The sequence below is a fragment of the Schistocerca cancellata genome, chromosome 1, assembly GCF_023864275.1.
Source record: "Schistocerca cancellata isolate TAMUIC-IGC-003103 chromosome 1, iqSchCanc2.1, whole genome shotgun sequence".
Lineage (NCBI taxonomy): Eukaryota > Metazoa > Arthropoda > Insecta > Orthoptera > Acrididae > Schistocerca > Schistocerca cancellata.
Window position 1 is genome coordinate 462185905 of NC_064626.1, and position 17316 is coordinate 462203220.

Here is a 17316-nt window from a genome sequence, read left to right on the forward strand (position 1 = left end):
CTCTGGCGTGCCACAGGGGAGTGTTATGGGACCATTGCTTTTCACAATATATATAAATGACCTAGTAGATTGCGTCGGAAGTTCCATGCGGCTTTTCGCGGATGATGCTGTAATATACAGAGAAGTTGCAGCATTAGAAAATTGTAGCGAAATGCAGGAAGATCTGCAGCGGATAGGCACTTGGTGCAGGGAGTGGCAACTGACCCTTAACATAGACAAATGTAATGTATTGCGAATACATAGAAAGAAGGATTCTTTACTGTATGGTTATATGATAGCGGAACAAACACTGGTAGCAGTTACTTCTGTAAAATATCTGGGAGTATGCGTGCGGAACGATTTGAAGTGGAATGATCATATAAAATTAATTGTTGGTAAGGCGGGTACCAGGTTGAGATTCATTGACAGAGTCCTTAGAAAATGTAGTCCATCAACAAAGGAGGTGGCTTACAAAACACTCGTTCGACCTATACTCGAGTATTGCTCATCAGTGTGGGATCCGTACCTGATCGGGTTGACGGAGGAGATAGAGAAGATCCAAAGAAGAGCGGCGCGTTTCGTCACAGGGTTATTTGGTAACCGTGATAGCGTTACGGAGATGTTTAACAAACTCAAGTGGCAGACTCTGCAAGAGAGGCGCTCTGCATCGCGGTGTAGCTTGCTCGCCAGGTTTCGAGAGGGTGCGTTTCTGGATGAGGTGTCGAATATATTGCTTCCCCCTACTTATACCTCCCGAGGAGATCACGAATGTAAAATTAGAGGGATTAGAGCGGGCACGGAGGCTTTCAGACAGTCGTTTTTCCCGCGAACCATACGCTACTGGAACAGGAAAGGGAGGCAATGACAGTGGCACGTAAAGTGCCCTCCGCCACACACCGTTGGGTGGCTTGCGGAGTATAAATGTAGATGTAGATGTAGATGAATTCTACAGACTGTAAACGTTGCTACATCACTGACAAAAAATTGCTTCCACTTTTGTATACTTGCTGGCAGTCGTCCGTTGCCATTTAAGATGGCTGTTTGTTGTACACTATATAAAAACGTCCTAAAGGATCACTGTTAACTGAATAATTTCGGTCAGAGAGCAAAATAAACAACTTACGGCTGAGAACTCTAGGGCAACATTCCATCGAAACATGCGCTCTGGAGACTGACATACGGAGTGGCTATAAAGAAGATCTGTTGCTCCAGGTCGCACTATACGTTATCTATGCCGCTCTGTTGAGTAAATATAGCGACTGCTAATGTCTTCACTGTTTGCGAAGGGTGATATTCATCTGCAAACATTTGCTTTAAAAACGATGTATCATACTGATGGGAAACATCTATACTTGTATTTACAAACTGTACACGCGTGCTTTATGGTAGCTGCAGTTTCGTTGGTATTCGCTTCGTCACTGCACTGATTGGTAGCCGATAAACGGCTGATGCTCCCAGCGCAGAAACGATCGAACAACCTACAAGCTTCCGTTGCAAATTTAGTAAACAGGATCATTGTTGCAACACGTTCGCCGATTGGTAGTGCCTCTGTCATTGGCTATCATAGATCTAATTCTGAAATACTATGCCATGCATGATAGACCAGCGTTGACAATCTCCATTAAATCTGTAGAGTGTCGTTGGGAACCACTTCATTAAGCACTGATATAATCTCTGAAATATACGACGAGTATCATATATGCGTAAGAGCAAGCAAATGGAAAAAAGTTGCAGCAACACGTCGGAGATGTATGAGAACGATTTGATTATAAATTTTGAAATACAGTGAGACTGATGGTGAGCAGCTACATTTACATCCTCATGCACTTCACAAGCCACCGTACAGTGCGTGGTGGAGAGTACTTTCTATCTTTGCAAGTGTAATGACCGTATCATGAACGGTGGGGCGTAAAGCAATTTTAGTTTGAGAAAGACTTTGTATATCTTACCAAATACCTACTTCCTCTGTGTTGCTACATATTACATGTCACTGTTCCCTTTTGGGTGGAGAATGCAGTACACGCGAGGTGCCTCGTTGCTTTCAGCGCTCTGGGTGATATGCATGGGGTGTCTGATGAAGTTCATCAACCTGCAGTTTTCTATAGATGTCCCCTGCACAGATAACAGCACGTACCTCGTACATCCCTTGTCTTCAGACTGTTATAAACTGTTAGCGAGTAACTGATACCACTTAAATGACTTACTCTTTCACTTTTTGGGGATGGCACTCATATTTATTCTAGCATAACATGAGAAACTCTGAACTGCAATCTTTATCCAATAGCTGTTTATCAGTTCACACGTCATTATAATTTCACAAGCTTTGCCTCTTTGTCTCTAAACACTGATAATTGATCGTATCTTTACTTTTCCTCTTGGATGTTCTAGACTTAACTTTCTTTACACAAGTGAAATATAAACGGTCGCATGGGGAAAAGTTTCTGTGCTTCCTGACTGCTGGTTCTGGAGTGATTAGGCAGCACAACCCACTTCCCTTGGGAGTGCACTTCGGGTGGGATCCGGAGAAAACCTATATGCTTGGTCTGCTTCTTCATTTAACTTTTGCTCTTAGTTTTGCTCATTATTGCTACTTCTCAAATAAGTGGTCGATAGCCTACTACTTAGAGATGCCTGCCTATATTTGAAATTCAAGGAAATTTAATACAAAGTAGTTATAATGTTAATGATAGAAAATTAGCGTTTTGGCGTGCAGCCTATGAACCAACAGCCAATCACAATAATGGACTACAATTCGAGTGGTCTTTACCGTGAAAGGGGTACCAGTCATACCATCTGCTACTGTTAACTCGGACTACTTATTACGTAATCTGCTTAATGCTGCAATGTCAGCTGCTCTGAGGAGAGGATCTTGGAGCTAGATATGGTGGCTGATAAAGCCAGAAATACTGTGTTACAAACCCCCGTGCACAGAGGTTGTAATATGTCAGACATAGAGGTATGGTTTGGGAGAGACGGCTGAGCGTGCAGAGAAACACAGGCAAGTGTGTCACTGACTTTAGTACATGTACACAGGCGACCTTGCGCTGAATTCGGCGATGGCGCCGTGCAGTGAAAGTGGCTCAGCGCCAACGCAAACGCCGCAATCTGTAGCGTCGGCATCCGATCGCCCAGCCTTGCGGACGTAGCGATTCTACTCACGCCACGGCTAACTGGCTGCCGCGTGTGTTAACTGTGCCTGCGGCCCGGAACACGGCTGACTGCTCCCTCAAGCGCGACTCGTGGAACCCTTGTTGGGCGCCGAAGGGAAACTGCCGACCGCCGTCGTTGCACTGAACCTTAGCAGCTCCGACCGTCCGCCCAGGGCATCTCGTTCAGCGACCACACACAGCTCTGCATCCAGAAGAGCGCGAATTCGCGTCCCGCCCTCACCCCTGCGGACGGCAGTTTGCAGTTCGCCGGAAGATGCTACCAGAGAGCGTGGGCTAGCAGCCCTCTCGCTCCTCGCGCCAGTGTGGCTCCACGGTGTGACGCGTCCCGCCACAGCAATGATGCTTCCGTGCAGCGGAGGTTGGAGGTAGCTTCAGTGGGCCAGTTAGCCCCCGATTTCCATCGCCTAAAGGTCATCGTGGTTGGCCTGCAACTTAAACAATCGTCATTCTCTCCGGTTCTAGAAGCGGATAAAACGGCGATACGACTGCCTCCTTTGAGGCTCCAGGCTCACTTATTTATACGTCTTTTCCCTACGCCTACGTCTTAGTTCAACTGGAGGGGACAAGTGGAGCGCTCTTTGATAAATACAACGTCAGTTTTGCTCAGCCTACTTCGGCCCCTACGCACAGGTTATTATACGCTGTTGTCACTGCAATGTATGACTTCTCCACAGCGCGTCGGTGACTTGTGCTAGCCTGATTACTTCACATTCGCATACCGTGCTTCCTAGCGTGTACGCAGTGTCGTAAACCTGCCTCTCAGAATCGTTCGCAAGACATTAACATCGCCTGCGCCTGCCATCAGATGTGCCAATCGGTCCCTTAACTACTGCCTTCCACGATTGCTGCGTGAGATGTACAAGAATTCCACAAATCCACGCCTGTACTTACTTGTGGCACGGGAATTGCAAGAGTTGCAAGAAAAAAAAAAGAAAATGTATTATGTACGTATGAATATTAGCAGCAAGCTCGTCATCTTAGATGGAGACATATATGGCCAGTTGCTTTCGCCAGTTCGTTATGATGTTATTTGCGTTAAGAAACCGCTGAGTTGACATTCACTGATTCCGAGTTGAATGCAAAAAGCAACGCTGTCACGCACCACCTGTTACAAACAGACCAAAATGAAGTATAGAGAGGCCACCAATCTACAAGCAGATCAGAATTCCAGCAGCAGTTCGACGTCGACGTATCTCAAAACCAGCGTCTCGGATGATCACCAATCGACAGCAGGAACCATGTGAGTCAGAATTATAGTCATTGTTTAACGGTGCACACTAAAAACGACTTGTAAAACTTGCCTGTACGTGCCTCTGGACTGTGGTTAATGGTTTCCTTTGTAAGTTTGCCTGTACGTACCTGTATTTATCTGATGTAATTAAATTTTCCTAGAGATACATTGAAGAAGAGGAAGATGGGCTGAGGTGTGAACTGAAGTTTGCGTTAGGGAGGGTATTAGGAGACCAGGGTTCAAGTCCTGGGCTCGGCACGAATTTTAACTAATTACTTCAGCTTATATCTATATCGTAGTACCATTATTTGTTCGTCATTTCACCTGTGACGTATAAATAACTCTAGGGATACGATTAGAACAATAGAAGCTGACTCCTTTGATGATTTGTGGTCTGGAATACCTTTCGTAGACGTTACTGTATCTACCTATTCCTCGTAGAATCTTAGGCAGGTGTGACCATTAGTTCTAGTTATTGGTTAGCGTATCTAACAATAGCGAGAGGTTACAAGCCACGTCTATGTTTTGTATGTACTTTGTGTTGGTCGTAGGACTCAAGTGATAAACCAGTGTCTGCCCTCTTCAGCATATTTATGTTAAAAGATAAGGAACTAAAAGCAGAACAAAAGCCAACCAAGTGTCTGATTACTTAACTGATACCATATCTACCGCCTGTCCTAACATCCGAGTCATTTTGGATTATCTGAAACCACAGTGGTATGAAAAATCTCAGCTTGACTCCCGTCGTCGTCTCACTCCGCACGCAGTCGCTCACGTGCTTAAGACAGATTACCTCAAATCTCACGTCATGTCCAGTTTAACGCAAGTCACTCTCTTATTTGTTCCACTCGCAGATGGGTTGGTTCAAACCGCTCGGCCACTCCGGCCGGCCTATGTTATTGCAGTTGTAATATCATTATTTATACGGTAGTGGCAACAAAGACTGTTTGCGTTTGTAGGAGAAAGAAAGAAATGTACCACGGGTGAAAAAGCGTTTGTTTTAATACTGGGTCCTAAACGTGTCACCCTCCCCCCCCCCCCAACCTCAAGGAAAATAAAAGAAAAAACATCCGCGACACTTTCTCCCCTAATTCGCTATACTACAAGATCAGCTGCCTTAATGTCCTATTTCAATGCCGTCGAGTAATAATCGCACAGTTCTCAGAAATATTTCGGCAGAGGTTGAACAACCGTAGTGCTGGCAGTCTTCCTCGTAGACTTCTTGGGCCTTCTGAGAGTTGTGTCAATAACGCAACATTTGTTTCACCTTCGCCACAACATGCCATGTTACCCAGGAATATTGTTTATATTTGTAACCATTAGGACTTTTATTAGATCTACAGCTCTCAAACTTATCTCATTTATCGATTCTTCGAAGCTTGACGAAACCTTCTTAGTAATCATATCGAGAACCTCATACACTTTATTGTTTGGGGTCAATTGTCACGTTTGGCCCGTAAAGATATATTTCCAACATCATTTTCGAATTCACCTTGCTCTTCTGATGAGTTTACTTGACGGCAGCATTACCTGCAACAAATCTAAGAGAAATGTTTTGATTGTCTGCTAAATAGTTTATATATATTAGAAATAGAGAAAGTCTACATCATTTTACTTGTGGAATCACCCTCATCACTTTCGTTTTACTAAGTGACATCATCCCATCATTTACTTCGAACTGTGACCTTTCAGGCAGGAAATCACGAATCCAGTCGCACAACTGAGATGATAGTCCATAGGAAAGTAATGTGGCTGGAAGCTGATTATGAGGAATTACATCAAATGCATTTCGGAACTCTTTAAATACAGAACCAATTTGAGAGCCTCTGTACACAGTACGTGATACGAATAAAATGCCAGCTGTGTCTCACAAGAGTGATGCTTTCCAAATCCATGCTGTTTTGATGTCACTAGGTGATATAATTCGGAGTATTAATAACGTTGGAATAAAGTATTTGTCCACACGTACTGCTATATGTCGATGCCAACGAAATGGATCTATAACTCAGTGCATAATGTTTATTTCCTTTCGTATATATTGCGGTGGTCTGTGCAACTTTCCATTCTTCTCCCTCACCACAAATAGTAGGATACTCCTCATGACGTCGTAGGAGAAGTAGTTAAACCGCTGCGTCTTTGAGGCACAAGATGCACTCCTAAATCGTTAGACCACTCAAGAAGGACACTGCCTGCACAAACATAATAGTCCTGTTACGGCTGTGACAGGGTCATGACAAGATAGTGTAACATGTCTGGTGGCAATGTGATGGTTTTCTTACTTCCTGGGATGACACAGAATTATCTTGCAAGATTCACTTGATATATTGGTGGTACACCAATCGAATATTCTGAATGAATTCAATTTTGGTGTGTCATCGACTTATCAAATATAGGTTTCTAGAAAAAGGAGATTACTTTCACGCAGGAAACACAAAATGGTTCAAATGGCTCTGAGCACTATGCGACTTATTTTCTGAGGTCATCAGTCGCCTAGAACTTATTAAACTAATTAAACCTAACTAACCTAAGGACTTCACACACATCCATGCCCGAGGCAGGATTCGAACCTGCGACCGTAGCGGACGCTTGGTTCCAGACTGTAGCGCCCAGAACCGCACCAGGAAACACAAATGATCTCGTTATCTACATTGCGAATTATCTGTGTCAGCCATCACAAGGGCAATGAGGAGGCGATAAACGCTACAGTTGGTCGCCTGCTCCATGAAAATGTCAACACACTGTGAAAGGCAAGAGGCTTGCAGTTCCAAAGTGACGACTGGTGCGACAGTAATATTTGTACCTTCTCTATGATAGAGCTACAAAAAGCTATATCGAACTAAGGGACATTTTCAAACATTTTATCATCATAAGATGTCTCGCTATATTCAGTAACCAGTGAAGCTGGAGTTAAGGAATATAAAATACTGCAGAACTGCTACTGAAAATACGCAAATCTGTTAATGAAATCGTATCACTGAATATTCTGTTAACTGTGTTTCATTCAGCAACTCTCACAGCCACTTTGACGTATTCGCATTGTAATCCAGTAAAACTACTTGAGCATGATTTCACATTTAATTAAGATAGCCATTCCTTCTATGATGAAACACAAGTTGTATTAATATAGTGAATTTATAGCGTTTCACAAGTTATTGAACAAAACACACTAAAATATGAGCGAAATTGTCAACAATATACTCCATTTCGTTATCGAAAACCGTCTGACGATGCACAGGTATTTTTTCGACCTCAAGCATGTAACGAATTGCTGATTCTGAGTCAAGTCATAGTTAAAGCGAAATCGTCAAAAGAAAACAAGCAAAGACAAACAAAAGAAAACAAACACCGACATTCTTGCTGCTTGATCGATAAGGGGCGAGAAAGGTAAACACATGCGGGTGAGAGATTAGAAGACGTGCGGTAGTCATATTTGTCAACAAAACTCCTGTATGTTGTCTTCCAGGTCGCATTTATTACTCTGCGACTGCAAGGTATCTCATTTGTTGACAACAAACATCAATTGCGAAAGACACATCCCAGTGAAGGAGTCCAAAACACAAAACACCTTCTTTGTGCCACCAAATGTATATCAATAACAATACACTTTGCGGACATATACAGACCATCGTTTGAGGTAATGTTTGTTATGGATTACTGTTTTCTACTCGTAAAGTTACCAAACAGTATTTCAAATCGTCATCAGACCAGACTGAATTAGGTTTACAGTGACTTCCTCAATTCTATTCTGGCAAATTACAAGATCATCCTTTGAAAGGGTACAGACGACTTCCTTCCTCATTCATCCCAGTTTGAGATTCTACTTCGCATCTAATCTAGCTTTCCACGAGACGTTGTATCGTAACCCTCGTTTCTTTCCTCAAAATGACTACCGAAGGCAAGCGTCGCATAAAGGTCATCACGTTTGTCAATTTTGGATACACTGTCATTGACCTTAGTAGTAAATTGCAGAAACATTGTTCGTCATTGCCTGTTTGTGTTCCTGAATGTGGCAATCAATTTATCTTAAAGCTATCGTACTTGAAACGATACAATTTGACTTCCTCGATAACACACATTCAATACTGGGCACAGGTGTTTCGAATTGCCTCCATTGCTTTCACTCTTTTGTACAAACAGAACACAGTGTCACAAATGTTAGACTTTACTCCGTTTTAGCTTCCGTGTTGTAATGCATAAACGATGCTGTCCATAACGTCAAATATGAGATATACCGGATGATCAAAAAGTCAGTTTAAATTTGAAAACTGAATAAATCACGGAATAATGTAGATAGAGAGGTACAAATTGACACACATGCTTGGAATGACGTGGGGTTTTATTAGAACCAAAACAATACAAACGTTCAAAAAATGTCCGACAGATGGCGCTTCATCTGATCAGAACAGCAATAATTAGCATTACAAAGTAAAACAAAGCAAAGATGATGATCTTTACAGGAAATGCTCAATATGTCCACCATCATTCCTCAACAATAGCTGTAGTCGAGGAATAATGTTGTGCACAGCACTGTAAAGCATGTCCGGAGTCATGGTGAGGCATTGGCGTCGGGTGTTGTCTTTCAGCATCCCTAGAGATGTCGGTCGACCACAATACACTTGCGACTTCAGGTAACCCCAAAGCCAATAATCGCACGGACTGAGGTCTGGGGAACTAGGAGGCCAAACATGACGAAAGTGGCGGCTGAGCACACGATCATCACCAAACGACGCGTGCAAGAGATCTTTCACGCGTCTAGCAACACTTCTTTTTTTTTCTAATAAAACCCCATGTCATTCCAAGCATGTCAATTTTTACCTCTCTATCTACATTATTCCTTGCTTTATTAAGTTTTCAAATTTATATTGAGTATTTGATCACCCGGTATTCAAGTTGTCAAGGTTGTAACCTCCCCACAAAATAATTTAAAAAGAACCAAGTGTAACCTCCCCACAGAAATATTTAATTTAAAATATGAACCATGTGTACCCTCCCCACGGAAATAATAATTAAATGAATTTTAAATATTGTAACCTCTGAACAAAATTGGCTCCCATTTATAATCTCTGTGCAGAAATGCATTCACATTGAATGTTCCTACAAAATTCTTTTCTCATTTAATGTTAAGTTCGAAACAGAAAAATTCCTAAACACCAAAATAATAAAAAATTCAGTAACCTGGTAAATTTTATGACGACAGCAGCGCTGCGCCTCGGCCCTGTATTCTGAATAAAGAAAGCAAAAATTCTCACCTCAATAAAAACTGCGAATATATCTTCTCTTATATAAAAAATTTCGGCACAGCTCCGTGCAATGCTGGCCTATGCTTTGTGATTCATGAAAGGAAAGATAATCCATTTAATAAAATCTTTAAATTGAAATGAATGCTTTTTTTTAAAAAAAATCTTTGTATTATAAAAATTATTATTGTGGCATTTTTGAAAAAAAATTGGATGACGGTTAACATACATAACTAGATATGCGCAAGGCTGCTTCTTTACCTTCTACAATAATACTCATCCTCCAGAGTCCCGACCAGGGCAGACTGCAGACCAGGGCAGACTCACGCAGATTACTGCCGACTCACGCAGACTACTGTCGACTACTACCGACTAGCGACAAGCAACAACTAACTACATACTGCTCTCTGGTCAGAGACTCTCCTATGCCTTGCCTATTGCAGGCAGCGCATATAGCACATACCTCTTACATGGTACGAGCTGTACTGCGACTCTGAACAAATTCCACGACTGTAGTTAAATACGCTTATAGCAACATGCCATAACAAATATGCGTTGAGCATGCTGAAATATGGTAGTGTATCATTTGCAATTTTACAATATGTAATACTCGGTAATTCGAGGGCAGAATGTCTGCTGGAGATCATAGGTTCTATGCCCAATGTATCGCGATCGCTTGGGCGGACGCCGATCTGTATCAAGCGGCCACTTACTGATGGCACTGAAATTGGTCTTACCATGACAGACAACCGCGAGCCCTTTAACAAACATATCTTGGCTTGTTAGAAAATGAACGAAACTGCCTCTGATCATCCGTGAGACTGATGCTCCGAACAGATAGACGGAATGTGGCTTGTGAAGAAAGGAAAATAATTGGTGTCATATCAGTGCTTAGCGTTCCCACTGCAGTATTGACTACTAGACCACGAATAGGTTATTCACAACAGCAGCTCAAGTGGAAGTTAATAATCCTAGTACCGTGTGCTCCGTACCCCATTATGACAAAAACATAAGTGCTAAGACATGTGAAACTCGGTGATTGGTCGGACAGAGGCTAGCTTGCAATGGCTAAGGTGTGGGATAGATTCCCGTTTAGGGTACCAGTTTTTAACAGCCACAAACATGCGCTCTTCACCTCCAGTAACGCCAAGTAAAGAACGCAGGACTTTGCTGTGGTTCCAAATTAACATCAGACATCTCCATTCGCTACTGCCGGAACAGAGTTGGATTAGTTATGTTCGTCAGAGAAGGAAGTCGCTGTTCGCAGATAATCTGTCTTTTGTAAGCTTCCTTACACTAGTAACGTTATTTTAGTTCATGAACAAATCGTTACGTAAAGTCATAGGCCCTTTATTTCTTATTTTAGCTGACCTTTAAATTTTGAAAGTATTGTCACTGGATTCGGATTCGAGCTCCGATTTCAATTTTTCTCTGAATCTGAAATCTTCAAGATGATACTGTCCCATCATTTCGTTCTTTCCTCACGTAGTCGAACTTCTCGAGGTCCCTACGAACGGCACTATCCTAATTACTAATGAAGGAGAATTTGGTAGTTAACACATTTTCGTGTGGAGTCAAAAACGACAATATGCGCGGGAGGCAGCACAGCACTAAAAATCAAATGTTCAAATGTGTGTGAAATCTTATGGGACTTAACTGCTAAGGTCATAAGTCCCGAAACTAACACACTACTTAACCTAAATTATCCTAAGGACAAACACACACACCCATGCCCGAGGGAGGACTCGAACCTCCGCTGGGATCAGCCGCACAGTCCTTGACTGCAGCGCCTCAGACCGCTCGACTAATCACGCGCGGCAGCACAGAACTATTCATTGTGTTACCTCTAGCTGAACATGAGGGAATTTCGTTACTAGTAAAGGAAGAATAAATATCTCATGCCTATTCGTAGCTATAAGGCAACTGCGAAAGGCACCGGTTTCGAATCACTGCCAGGACAAAGTCATTTGTATCGTCGTTTCAAGTTCCAGTATCACACTATTGGTGAACGTAATTAATATCTGACATCTGACTCTGCTTAGTTAACAATTTATATAGGTACTGAGTTCTACTTCCCGTCCATCATCACAGATTCTTTTCATTGTGTTTGACACTTGTGCGTTGCGCTTTATTACATACGTTTTGTGGTTACTTTTCTAGAGCAATATAAGCTTCATGGAGTTCTCGGTGCAATGAACAAAGTAAGAGCATATGGATTATCAGACCAATTGTGTGATTGGATTGAAGAATTTCTAGCTAACAGAACGCAGCATGTCATTCTCAATGGAGAGAAGTCTTCCGAAGTAAGAGTGGTTTCAGGTATGCCGCAGGGGAGTGTCGTAGGACCGTTGTTATTCACAATATACATAAATGACCTTGTGGATAACATAGGAAGTTCACTGAGGCTTTTTGCGGATGATGCTGTAGTATATCGAGAGTTTGTAACAATGGAAAATTGTACTAAAATGCAGGAGGATCTGCCACAAATTGACGCATGGTGCAAGGAATGGCAATTGAATCTCAATGTAGACAAGTGTAATGTGCTGCGAATGCACAGAAAGAAAGATCCTTTATCATTTAGCTACAATATAGCAGGTCATCAATTGGAAGCAGTTAATTCCATAAATTATCTGGGAGTAAGCATTAGGAGTGATGTAAAATGGAATGCCCACGTAACATTAATCGTCGGGAAAGCAAATGCCAGACTAAGATTCATTGGAAGTGTCCTAAGGAAATGCAGTCCGAAAACAAAGGAAGTAGGTTACAGTACACTTGTTCGACCACTGCTTGAATATTGCTCACCGGTGTGGGATCCGTACCAGGTAGGGTTGATAGAAGAGATAAAGAAGATCCAACGGAGAGTAGCGCGCTCCGTTACAGGATCATTCAGTAATCGCGAAAGCGTTACGGAGATGATGGATAAACTCCAGTGGAAGACTCTGCAGGAGAGACGCTCAGTAGCTCGGTACGGGCTTTAGTTGAAGTCTCGAGAACATGCCTTCACCGAGGAGTCAAGCAGTATATTGTTCCCTGCTACGTATATCTCGCGAAGAGATCATGAGGATAAAACCAGAGAGATTAGAGCCCACACAGAGGCATACCGACAATCTTTCTTTCCACGAACAATACGAGACTGGAATAGAAGGGAGAACCGATAGAGGTATTCAAAGTACCCTCCGCCACACACCGTCAGGTGGCTTGCGGAGTATGGATGTAGATGCAGATGTAGATGAACGCTAAACTTTTCGTCATTTATTTCCAGGTTCGGACATTCGGCCTTGTAAACTGATACTGGTGAACACTTAAATATTTTACGTGGCCCGCTTTTTGTGATGTCGCGTGTACATGTAGAACAGGAGCTCCCCTAACATAGTTTCCCTGGAAAATTTCACATGTTATCTTTGTCTCTGTCTATGACAGTTTATTGTATTCAATTATTTGCTGAAAAATTCTTTGAGGCAATCACATATTTGAGAATTTGAGAAGCCATTCCAAATCCTCTGATCTTCTAAGATACTCGATAATGTATGTCTCAAAACTACAATATGATTATTTACTGAATTATTTTGTATATTACAGATGGCCAGTAACTCATTACGAAGATCATTATTTTTTCAGTGTGATCGTTAGCAACGCATGATAGTGTCTTTCTAAGAATGGCTTAATAATGTTTCCTCAATGAACGAATCTTACCAGTAACCGCAATACGGTAACTTATGCGATATGGTGCTTAAATTTTCGGTTTTGCAAAAGTGGTTATTTCATGTTTAGAATATCTGTTGAGTTACGTTGCCTTCTAAAAAGGTGGATATCTTTTCCTTTGTGATCAGCATGCAGTGTTACTCAGTGCGTAAGGAGTTTGGCTGGGATCAAAGAGAAACTTGTTTTGTTTGACATATAAAACAGACACTGCAACAAGATCATCTGGCTCGCCAGTACACCTCAATCCATGTCATCCGTTTAGGTCTATTTATATCGGATATGTGTTCTCTAAGATCGTCTTATCCTCGTTTGTGTATCCTTTTCTTCTTCTATAGTAGATGTATCAGTTGAATTACCACAACTCCTTTCCCTCAAAGTTCCTGTCTTTAACCATGAACCCAGGGATTCTTTTTGCCAGTATACAAATTCTGTAAAAAGAGAAAACAATTTTATTAAAATACCTTTAATTAATAATTTACGGAACTGTGTAGCCCAATACGTTGAGAAGCGAAGGAAGAACAGGGCTACTACGTGGTATACGGGTGTGAGAGGATGGATTGTGTTCGCCTTTCACTGGTGACCATTCAGGCGTACACCGGCTTTACGAACTGAGTATAAATTACAAACTGAAATAACAAATTTGCGAAAGCCCATCACAGCGATGTTAAGGTTCAAACACACCAATTACGTTATTTATTTCTGAACTGACGCTTACAATACGACTTCGATACGATACTGCCACATCTGAGAGATAGCTGCTGTTGGGAGCACCCGGAAACATATTGTAGTGGATGCAGAGTGTAATGACTTGGACCTTTCTCAGCATGCAAGACCGATCATCTGCACTGACGTGGATCAACTTGAACAATTTACTTGACTCCGTTCACCATTAGAAGCTCAGCAATGAACAATGATAAAACATTATATATCAGCGGAAAATGCTCCTATCGGAGCGCAGAAAGGCGAGTATGCTGCTCGTTATTAAGAGACAACATTAGCCAGCCACGTTAAAAATTTTCTCAAAAGCATTGGTATCCGAAGACATTCGAGCTCTTTTTAATATGCCTTTCACCTGTCAACCCACATCCGATCTAAGTGTGACTCGCTCACACCCACTGGTCCATTGCTGTCACGCCCTATTGTCCATTCTGACTCACTCTTTCGGCCCAACTCATTGCCATTATTTCTTTGTTGTTCTCCAGCCGTCATTGTCTCCTGTCTCACAGACACAGTCGCCTTCGTCCTGTTCTACTGCTACTGTCTACTCTCACTGTGACCGTCTCCTTCATGTTCTCTCTTACGGCTTCTATCTCACTTATTCATTCCCACTGCTGCTATCTCTTCTAATTGTGACTATCTTTCTTCCTCGTTGTTATTGTCATAGACTGCCCCTCATTATCAGTGGCTCTCGCGCACTTCCACTTTTTCCTTCTTTTTATTTCTCTTCCACTGGCACTGTCGCCTACAAAATTTTCCTAGCACTTAATCTCTCACTGCCTACCGCGTTCCACTATCACTGTGTCCACCTCTTTCTCTCACCCTGTCGATGTATCCTTCGCTCTCTCTACGACACAATTACTATCTACTATCTTTCAGTATTTATTATTTCTCAGTCTCTTTCCCGCTGTCTCCTTCTCTCCTTCTCTATCAACGTAAAAAAATCTGAATATACTTGCATGCCAATATTTTTGCGAAAATTTTTAAAGGTGCTGAGAAAAGTATAGTGACGCAGCTGGTATTCCACTTTTCCGCCGGAATTTTTTAAGCAGGAACATATTTGCCATTTTTTTGCTCCGATACGGGCATTTTTTCACTGGTTCCCTTCTCTTCCTGCCAGAGCAGGGCACGTCAATCATATTAAAATAACTTGATGGTCAGTAAAATTCTGATAGTTTATTAATGTGAAACAAATAACGCAAAAATTAATTTTACACCTCAGACAGGATTTCACGTTCACAAAAGCGTAGAATGTGCTTCAATAGCATTGCGTGGAGTTCGCACAACTCTTCAAACCATTACGGAAACATTTTACATCATGTTACTCCGTGTTACGGCATTTTACAAGCTACGTTTTTGCCTCACACCGAATTTTGCGTGTGTATTTTACACAATTTGGAACCTCTGTATCTCGGAAATGGATAAAGGCAGCTGAGAAAATTTTCAAGACTGTTACCGACCGGAATCTTCGGAATATATCGCACATATTACAGAAGTTTCTTGTGCGTAGTTGCCTTGGAATCTGCGACTGGGGCTTGGTCCATTGCTAACGATAAAAAGTGGTGAAAAACCCTTTTTTCCGGGGGGTGGGGGAGGGGGTTGCTCTGGAGCTGCCCATGAATTCACGCAAATGCATCAATTATTGATCCATTCATTCATTCACTCTTTCAAGGGATACCCGTCAGTTTAATTACATCATGGCTTTATCGCGGGTATACCCATCATTAATCAATTGCGAAACTTGTATTTACATGATTCATGTGAAAATGTTACCGACGTGATTATGACTGCAAGCCTGGAAGTAACAGATTCCGAACTCGGACTGGTAGTTGGAGCAAATTTTACGTATGCGAGTGCGTAATATCGAACTTCTGTTTGTAGGAACGAGATAAAGATGTCAAGAAAATTTTCAAGGATGTTCGAAATCGGGATATAACGTCGAAAGTTCAGTTATTTGCTGTGCACAACCGTCTTGGATTCTGCGGCTCCTCCTTCATATGAAAAACTCATGTTTCAACCATTTGTAAGCCTACAGGTAATACAATTTTGACATACTGAACCCGCAAAATTTACACGAATGCATCATTCACTCATTCATTCATTCATTCATTCATCACGGGTTGAATAGTCAATTTAAATCAGGAAATATCACGGATATAGCCATCAGCATCAATAATTAATTATTTATTTAATAACTTTTACATGTGTAATTTACTTTTATGTTTAACTTTTAACCTCTGTGTCCTGGAAACGGATAAAGATATAAAGAAGACTTTCAAGGCAATTGGAGATCAGGATCTTTTGTATACATTGTAAATGTTTCAGCATTTTCTATGCATAGCCGTCTTGGAATCCTCGGCTAACGGCTAAGAAATGGTGAAAAGTGCTTTTTGGGGGGTTTTCCCAGGAATCGCTTATGAAATTACGCACATGCATCAGCCAGTAATTCATTCATTATTTCATTCATTCAGGGTTACACTCTCCGTCTGAATAGGCGTTGGAAGACCCAACGGTACCGACCGGCTGCCGTGTAATCCTCTCAGCCCAGGGCCGTCAGTGGATGCGGATACGGAGGGGCATGTGGTCAGCGCAGCACTCTCCCGGCCGTTGTCAGTTTTCATGACCGGAGCCGCTACTTGTCAGTCAAATAGCTCCACAGTTCACCTCACCAGGGCTGAGTGCACCCCGCTTGCCAACAGCGCTCGTCACACCGGACGGTCTCCCAGCGAAATTCTAGCCCAGCCCGACAGCGTTTAACTTCGGTGATCTGACGGGAACCGGTGTTGCCACTGAGACAAGACCGTTGGCGACGGGTATACCCTTCAGTTTAATTAGGTCACAGGTTTGTAGTGGGTATTGCCACCAACAATAAATCAACTTCATTTTTACACGCATATTTTACTTGTATGTGTAGGGTAAGTTCGAACCTCTGTACCTGGGAAAGTGATAAAGTTATCAAGAAAATTTTCAAGGTTTTCGAGTTCAGGATCTTAGGAATAAACTGTAAAAATTTCAGACATTTGCAGCCATTAGCCATCTTCTAATCCTCGGCTATTCAAAAAACACTTTTTTGGGGGTGTTGCCAGTAACCGTCCATGAACTAATGGTGACTCCATAAGTCCCATCAGGCCCACCGTAGACCACATCAAATGCAAAAAAGAACCATCCGAGCTGCTCCATTTGCTTAAGCAGGAGGAGGTATGTTATGTTCATAGTTTGACCCTGTACCGTATGATAGTGACACTAAGACGATCCTTCTCTTGGATGTACAAGTGATCAA

The 17316-nt window shown here is 42.1% G+C and overlaps 1 pseudogene; it reads right to left on the reverse strand.

The window, feature by feature from the left end:
- Positions 1 to 16726: 16726 nt before the first annotated feature.
- LOC126097965 (5S ribosomal RNA) lies at positions 16727 to 16844 on the reverse strand (annotated as a pseudogene).
- Positions 16845 to 17316: the final 472 nt, after the last annotated feature.